This window comes from Balaenoptera ricei, chromosome 5 (assembly GCF_028023285.1).
Source record: "Balaenoptera ricei isolate mBalRic1 chromosome 5, mBalRic1.hap2, whole genome shotgun sequence".
Lineage (NCBI taxonomy): Eukaryota > Metazoa > Chordata > Mammalia > Artiodactyla > Balaenopteridae > Balaenoptera > Balaenoptera ricei.
The window spans coordinates 9,845,570-9,854,792 of NC_082643.1; the positions used below are offsets into that span (position 1 = coordinate 9,845,570).

At 44.0% G+C, this 9,223-nt stretch overlaps 1 protein-coding gene across 2 annotated transcripts in view; it reads right to left on the minus strand.

Annotated features, from left to right (window-relative positions):
* GPRIN3 (GPRIN family member 3) overlaps positions 1-8,587 on the minus strand; it is a 66,437-nt gene extending 57,850 nt beyond the window's left edge. The window contains exon 1 of one of the 2 annotated variants that reach the window (XM_059923896.1): positions 8,497-8,587. The gene's annotated coding sequence lies outside the window, so the exon portion shown is untranslated. Of the gene's footprint in view, positions 1-8,185; positions 8,343-8,496 lie in introns of those variants that run through there. The other variant, XM_059923895.1, reaches the window with a different exon arrangement.
* Positions 8,588-9,223: the final 636 nt, after the last annotated feature.

Here is a 9,223-nt window from a genome sequence, read left to right on the forward strand (position 1 = left end):
TCGTTAGGTGACCCTTCCTCAGGTGTGCAGGCCACAGCTACAAACGGGGATACGAGTCGATACCACCCCTGACGGTTTATTCTCAACTGCCCTGCCTACCAAACAGAATGTACCATCTACTGAAAGCTCGAGATATGCTTTGGGCTTTCAGGAGGCTATGCATGTGTCGTGTCTATGGAAAGAGTTGTACGTAAAACAAAGATATGGTGCATTTAAAAATATATAAAGCTAAACGACAAGGACCTACTGTAGAGCACAGGGAACTATACTGAATATTTTGCAATAACCTATAAGCGAAAAGAATCTGAAAAGGAATATATATATATACATATATATACACATATATACACACACACACACATATATATATAACTGAATCGCTTTACCGTACACCTGAAACTAACACTATATTGTAAATCAACTATACCTCAATTTAAAAAAAAGCAAAAAAAAAAAAAAATAAGCAATCCAATGTAAAACTGTAATCATTGGTCATGTTAAAGAATAAATAATTGATCAAACTTTTTGTTTGTTTTGCTTTTTGCAACACGTGGTAGAGTAAAAAGCAAGCAAACAAAAATTTCCACTATTCTCTTCTTAACAGACCAGGTCAACTCAGTTTGTATTCATTACCCTTTCACAGAATCTACATATTCTGATGATGAAAACCGTTTAGACTCTCGCTATAGTTTACGGGGCTTAACTACATTCAGCACAGTGGCCTCTCTACTGTGTAGAGTCCCATCAATTTCATGAGCACACTCACAGCACTGGAGAGCTCAGTGGTACTTAGAAAACATCTCGTCCAGGCTTTGTGAACTCAGTATCTACGGCTTCTAGGTAGCTCACACAATTAAGGGAAGCTGTTGAGTACAAGGGACTTATATGAAGTCTCAATGTCAGGGAGACAATAGGGAGTAGTGGGGTCTGAAGTGTAATAAAGAGGTAGCACATACTGTTATTCAACTCCAGCTTAGAGAATGTGGGTTGGTGTTTCATTTTTATAATAGATCTTCTGATTTTTAAATACTGGCCTAATTAAAAAGAAATACCTGCAGGCCAAGTAGAACATGATCGTCCTGCTGGGCCCACAGACTGCCAGTTTTCAATGTCTGATCTGTAACATACATCCTCACACCTGTCTGGGCAGTTTAAGTGAAGTGCAGCAGATCCCTCAGATGCTCATGGCAAAGGATTCTTTCGTTCTGAGAATCTACATATGTAGACAAGAAATCATCCCCCACGTGAAAGGAGAAGGCATAGCCATTTTCACTCAGTCAGAGCTTAGCCCCTGACCTTGACATTGACAGATTTCTGCTCTCTGACTGCTTTCAGAACTTGTTCAACGTGAAAAACAAAACCAATCCTCCACACCCATTTGTCATAAGCAATTTTTACATATTCAAGGATGCAGGGGGAAATGTACATCTATTTATTAACCTTAGCTCTGGTTAAAATTCTCATTAGCATTAAAATTCTAGTCACTTCGGTTTTGCCTGCATATTTCAAGGAGAAATAATTTGTAGGATTCAAGGAAAGGCATGCTTAGAGAACAACACAAGTAAGGATAAATTAAACATTCATGCCATGGGAACTTCCCTGGTGGCGCAGTGGATAAGACTCTGTGCTCCCAATGAAGGGAGCCTGGGTTCGATCCCTGGTCAGGGAATTAAATCCCAGACGCGTGCCACAGCTAGGAGTTCACATGCCGCAACTGGGGAGCTTGGGAGCCTCGGCTGAGGAGCCTGCCTGCCTCAACTAGGAGTCTGCGTGCTGCAACTAAGGAGCGGGTGAGCCACAACTAAGGAGCCTGCCTGCCTCAACTTAGACCTGGTGCAACCAAATAAATAAATAAATATTAAAAAAAAAAATTCATGCTATGTATAAAATAGTAGTTAGAAACAGGTCTAAAGAAGCATGGAGAGTTTGCTGAAATAATTGAGCTTTAAACCATGTTTTGAGGGGATTGAGAAACTAATTTCAGATGAAGAAATAAGCATTCCAAAATGATGTAATGGCAAAGGCAAAGACCAAAGTCCAACAAAGTGGAACCCACAATGAATCAAATATCTTTTGCATTTTTGGACAATAACAAAATTTTTTAAAAGTGTATCATGAGAAGGCACATTCACATCAGAGTGAAAAAAAAAAAGAAAAGCAGTTTAAAAATTCTATATTATATTCGGCAGCCCTGTCCTACACAGGTGTAATTCAGAACAGACACCCAGACGCGATGCAAAATTCTGAATCCTGATATTTGCCATATTGTCCTTATTAAGGCAGATATACAGGCACAGGGTATTAGATTTTAGAAAAATTGTCAACAAGAATTGAAACAAAAAGTTCTCTGATTCTTCAGAAAATATACTGAACATAAACATTTAACTCCCTCAAGCATTTCATTTGCCCAAAGTTTTATGTTATAAAGAAAGTCTCCCATAGACACAATATGGTTAGTTTAATTTGAGTCTATTTAGAAGTCAATATCCTGAAAAAACAGTCAAGAATCTGTCCCCATAAAACATCTTGAGTATTCCCCCTAAACTAGATCTCTCACTTTGTTGGACCATTTGCAATTCAGGCTTTAAAAAAAATGATTCTCTGCAACTTCCTTTGCCTCCAGAAAATTAGTAGGTCCAATTAGATTTTTTAAGGAGCTCTGGAGCTCTCTGCCCAGCTGTCTGTTACTGAATTAGCAACAGTCCTGAGGTCCCTAGAGGCGCTTGTGACTTTGTGGATTTTTACTCTCTGGCCTTGAGTTTTTTTCAGGGATTGCTTGCTTCTGCTAGTATCACAGGCTGTGACTACTGACTAAAGCAGTCTTCCTAGGGATGGCCTGGGTACCCACTGGGTTTAGGACCCAAGAATTAACATTTTAAAATTGAATCTGGTGTGTAAGGCCAAGAAAGCACCTGGCCTCAGATCACACAGCTGATCCCCACAATTTTTCTGCCCCATCAGACCCTTGAGACAGAGATCACTGCATTGACTCGCAATTTGGGAGGAAGGGCTGCAGGAGTAATTTGATTTCCCTCCCCCTACCACTGAGGAGCCCTCAGACCCTCACTTCAGGTCCTGTTCCTCCTCCCCTTAGTGGAGAATCAGTGGAGAATTAGAAAGCTGAGGTCTAGATTGTTTTGCCCCAGTTCTAAGAGTGATTTAGGACAATTTATTAACTTGTCTGGGACTCACCTGTAATCTGTCTACTTCCTTGTATATAAAGGCAGGACTAAACAGGGGTGTCCAAGTCTGGCTATGGACATCCTTTGGGGACCATTACAGAATACAGATTTCTAAGCCCTACCTACAGACTTGGATTCGGATTCCATAGGTCATAGCATTTAACCCTCCAGCTAAGGGTCAGTTACTACTGACTGAAAATAATAATTCGGGCCCTCAGTTACGCTGCTAGCTTCAAGTAAAGCTGACAGTCTAATTACAGACATGAAAAATTAGAAAGTTGCTACTGTACTGCCAACTCTAACATGCCCAGATAAAAAGCTGTGAAAATTTTTCTCACCGGCATTCAGGACAGTAATCTGAATTGCAAGAGTATGTATATATATGTATATACATCTTCCCCCGTGAAATTCAACAAATGCCTTTTCAATTCAAATGCAGCCTCTAAGTGTTTTTATTATTCCAGACTTGACTCATGCAAAAAAGTTAGATTATCACTAGTCTAAACATTCTGATGTGGAGAAAGATGAAAGAGGAGTCCAGGATATCTTTATAAAAAAGTGAATTTCCATATTTGACTGCCTTTCAAATCAATCAATTGAAGCGCATGAGTCTCTATTTTAACTGGCAGTGGTTCTCCTGGTTAAAGGTACAGCTTTATTCAAGAGGATATCAATATCATAAGATTGTTTTACTGCTTAGGAAAGACAGCAAGAGCTGAGAGTAGCCCACCAAAAGTTTTCAGAAACACAAGTAATGACTGTTTTCTCTGATTTTACCTCCTCAAAATAACTATTTAGCTATAGCAAAACATTCTGAGGTTAATTTCTCAAAGTGCCTGTAAACATATTTACATATTTAGCTAAAATGATGGACAAGTCAGAGAGCAACTGAAAGAGAAAATCTGGCAGTTTCCGCCCTTCCTTTTGGGATTCTGAGTACCAAGTGGTCTGATTCATCTTCACAGAGCTGCCAGCGCCTAGCGCGGGGCGTTACACCTACAAGGCACTCAAGAAAGAAGACTTGCTGGAAACGATAGAAGGGTCTGCTCTATTTATGACAATCACTTGATCACCCTTGACCCTCTGTGCCAATGACTATACTTGTGTTCTGAGAAATGAAATAATCATGCTACAATGTGGTGTATCACATAACTTCAATAATTCAACCATTAAATTCATTTGAAACAAGCCTTAGCCATTAAATGATTGCAAAAGAAAGAAAAAGATGGCAGGAAATAAGAGATTAATGACTGACATGATGGCCCTTCTGTCTAGATTTTCCTAAAGTACCAGGATTAGGAAAAGAAATCTTAGATAGAAAATAAATAAATAAATTATAGAAGTAAGTGATTTTTGAGTCATATTTTAGTCTAAACAGAAATTCTGCTGTAATTCTCTCCCTCCCAACTCAATATTCATTTTTTTCTTTTCTAAGTGACTCTTAAATAAACCTCACATTACCCCACCTCCTTCTCTACTTCCTCCTCCTATATCACCAGCCCTTGCTCACTGCCCACCAGATCCATCCATCTTTCATAAACTACCTCAAGTTCCACCTCCATTCTGAACTTTTTCTAGACTAATTCAGTCCCCAAGGATCTCCCTCTCCTCTGACTGTACTGCCATGAATTTACTGGTAAATTATGATGCCTTGCCTTTCTCAAGACCAGTTTGTTATTCAGAATATGGCATAAATGCTTGTGTAGTAGATCTCTAGTTGACTCTCGGGTTCTTGCAAACTGGAAGCATCTCTTCTTTGTATCACTTAAAGCAGTAGCTTTTGGACCTTCTGAAACGATGCATAATAAGATAGACGTTTTATCATAGCCTGATGTGTATATACATGTAGATATCTATTTAAAAGTTCCAAGAACAATACTTATTTACCCGCCTATTCTGTTTTACTCTATTTTGTTTTTCAAAAATAAAAGTGCTATCAGACCCAGTAAACTGACTTCACAACCGGTTGTGACCAGTTCTAGTAGGGCACTTATTGATTACTCTGGGATTGCTGTATGTAATTTCCTTCACTTTAAATAATTGTATAATTATCTGTGGCCTTTGGGCTTTTCCTGAGTTCCTTTTTTTTTTTTTTCTTGCCTTTTGGAGTCATCTGGGACAATTAAATGCTTGGAATATACAAGTATTTTCCATTCTTTTGCCCTGAGCAATGCTGTCATAAAGATTCCCTGCATTTCTATAAAACTCAAATCTCCATTCCCTCATTCTCTTTTATTTTCGCAATATGCACAGTAGGTGGTAGACATTTCCTGGATGAAGAAATTGAGGCACAGAGAATTCTGACTTCCTCAAGGACATATCTCCCTTTTAATCAGGCTATCGTAAATTAAGGTAAATATGGTTTCTAGATAGTTGAAAGAGATAAACTTGGGTAATATGAACAACACAGAGCCTCAACATGAATGTATTTACCTAACGTGTCTGGATCAAATGGTCTCCTGGCCAGACGAGTTAGCAGCTCTTCTGGATTTCAGTTTGAGGATGGATCCACTTCCTTCTCCATCCCCATCTTTCCATCTTTCTATCCTCACAGTTTTTCAACCACCTAGAGCTACTTGTTCTTCCTGGGCCTCTGTATATTTTGGTCCCTATACCAGGAGTGCCCTTCTCTCTCGTCTTCGCCAGGCTAGCCCCTCATCCTTCAGGTCCCTGGGGCTGTTCCTCTCCCCCTCCGCACCCTGCCTGCCATAGCACCCTGTACTCTCCCCGTCCGAGCACTCAAGTAGCTGTTCCTCCCTCCCTCCCAAGTCTTGCAGGCCGAGACTCTTCTATTCCACAATCCAGGACCACGTCGAGTTCAGGATAAAAATATGTAGAAGGCATAAAGGAATCAATAAGAGAGTGCATAAAGAGATGCCACTGAAAAAGTTCGAGTGTGATCTGGGACTGGAATTGTGTGTCCTGACCCTCCGAGGCCAACCTTTCATGATTTTGTGATTCTATGATCAATATTTTAGTGCTTCCTTGAAAGCTGCGGATTTTGTGACTGGAAATTCATACAGTGAAGGATAGCTGTGTCTAATACATTCTTTCCAGTTCATTTAGGGTACAACCAAGGATAGGTTGAAAGGACAAATAATTAAGTGTATTGGGCAAGTGTATTTGTTTTAAGGCAATTTTTAAAAAACACCCAGATTTTAAAACTGCTTGTTGGAACCCACCCTGCCCTCCAATTGAGGCGCTTCTGATTCACATCATGCCTCAGTCCTCTGTTTCCAATATGAAGCTATACACTGGCAATTTTGCCCTCATCATTTTCATAAAAGTCTACTGAGTGATTGCGCGGAAGCCTCACCGCACCAAAACACACTTTACAAGGATCTCCATGCGTTCCTCTGCACTGTTTTCAAAATAAATTCCGATGATATAACATCTAGGCTTGCCATGGCAATTACTACTTTTTTTTTTCTGTTTATGAAACAACAACCTCTCCCCTCCACTAAACGCACCAAAAAGCTTGAAAAATGTTCTTCGTGATCCTATTTCAAAAGAATATTCTCTAATATAAATTCCTGCCATTCCCAGATAACAACAGAGAAGATTTTCTTCTTTAAGCTGTGACTCATGTATCTTTGTTCCCACAGTTGCTACTCAGGGCAGGCCAATGGTGAACACAATGGAAGAGAAAGAATAGTTTATAACTGGAAAATAAGCAGATTCGGGAGACGTACCCTCAAAGCATTATCAAAGTAAAATATGCAGCTGTACCAGCAAGAGCAAACAAAAGCCCACGCAGGAGATGTGTAAATATTTCATGAAGCTAAAGCCTTAATCAACTCTCTCTCCAAATCTTGCTGGTGCTGTAAACACTTCAGTTCCTCCCAGTCCCACCATGACCCAGATTCTTTGCAAAAAACAAAATGAAAACATGGTCCAATGGATCTTTAACAAATGTGTTAGGAAAAATATTGACATGGAGCATATCCAAGGTATTTGCCTTAACAGGAAGAAGAGGATACCTTAATAAAAGGTGGTTGCTTCTTGGTGACTTTCAGAGCTTCGTTTCTCCCCTCCTCCTCCAAACCATTGCCTTTTTCCCACCACCTGTGCTGCTTTCTGGACCTTCACATCCTCTTAACCTTGAACTACCTACACCCCAAGCCGAGATTTCTCCCAATGCCCCTCCGAAAAGCCCTTGCACCCTTTTGGGGCTTTGCTGCCTTCCCACCACCCAAAATGCACTTTCCAGTGTTTAAATTCCTCTCCGCCCCCCTCTTCACTGTCCATTGTTGCGTCTGAAATTTTGCCTGTATCTTGTAGATCTGCCTGGTTGGCATAAGGATCTGTCTGTGTATTGGCTGACAGTGTTCTTCAGTGATTTCTTTTCTAAAATCCATCTCCGAAGAACTGTTTATAGCCTCTAGTCTCTACCCTCATTCAGTGTGGTTCCAAAGTTCACCTCTAGATACTAAACAGGTCTCTGCAATGATTTCCCTTTATCAACCTCTGCCCGCCCTTCTCTCTCCGCCTATCTCAAGAAAAACTGTATATGTGTAAATGTGTGGATACACATGCACACAAACGCATGTATATTATATATAACGATAGTATGTTTCCCTTAAAGGAAATAAGCGTAGGAAAATGAGAAAAATGCTTGTGTAGTATTGCCAAACGCGCGCGCACACGCGCACACACACTTCTATCTGGATATTCAGTGTGCAGACCTGATTGATTATAAATACTTCTCCCAAGCACAAGAGCAGCAGGCGTCTTCTCTCCTTTACCTTCAAAGCCAGAGCCTAAGGGAGCAATGACCTTGCCGAGAAATTCATCACCCGCGAGAAAGACGGCCCCTCCTGGAGCTCAGGCTGGGACGGGGACGAGAGCAACAGGCAAAAAGGACCACCTGGCAAAATGTGGGACCGAATCCACTCCCCACCAGTACTGAGCACCCCGCAAAGCTCCGGTCCCCTAGGGCTGGACCCTAGCCGGGCAGAGGTGGCTCGGGGGGCCGGCTCCTGCCGCGGCCGCCGGTCGCCTACCTGCTGTCGCCCGGCTCTCCCGGCGCGGCGGGGCCGCTGCCTGCGCTGTGCCGGCGGCCTCCCGTCGCATATCCCGAGCAGCGGCTCCCGGCGCCACGCCGATGGCTCGGGCGGGCTCGGCAGCGGCGGTCCTCCTCACACGCGTTCCGGGAGCGAGCGGGGCGCTAGCAGGAACTGCAATTACTACGCAAAGCGCAGAGGCGGCGCGCAGGGGCCGGGCGGAGGCGCCGGGGGGCACCGCGGGGCCGCCGCCGCCGCCGCCGGGCACTGAGCCAAGCTGGAGGTGGGCGTTCACGTGCCCGACTGCTCACCCGTCAGGCCCGGGCTGCGGCCATCTGTCCTCGCCGGCGGTGCTGCTCCGCCCGAGCCTCCGGGGAAAGGGTGGGGGGAGCGGCGGCGGCACCACCGGCAGCGGCTCCGGGAGCAGCAGGCCGCCGAGCTCCGCCCCCGCCGCGGCCCCGCCCAGCCCGCTCGTCCCTGGGGAAGGGCTTGCGGCGGCTGCTACGGCGGGCCGGGGGGCAGCCGGGCGCGGGCTGGCGCGCTGCGGAGCGCCTGCAGGCAGACCGGCAGCAGATGGAAAGTTAAGAGAAGGATTACGGTAGAGGGCTTGGGGCCGAGAGCGACTCAGCAGGGATTCTGGCTCTTGCTCCCTCCCGCAGGTCCCCAGACTCCATGCTGTGTCTAGACGCCAGCAGACGGTTTCTCATAAAGCCACGCGCCGGGGAGCTCTGAAAGCGGGGAGACCACCCAGCGTTTCCTGGGTGTTGCAACATGTACGGTACCTGCGTGTTTGGAGACGGCATTGTTGCTAGGGTTCCTGTCTCCCCGCCCCACTGCGCTCTCCTGGGCGTGGATGGCTTTGGAAAGTGTCCACTCAAAGCGGCTCCAGCAACACTGAATGGATGTGTAATATGGCTAGCGGCTGTAGATGGTGCAAATGATTCAATGAAAAGGAATCCTATTCACTCAGGATTTGCTGGCAGGCACTGTGCGAAATGCCTTATATGCAGCCTCTGTAATTCTCATAACGACCGAGTG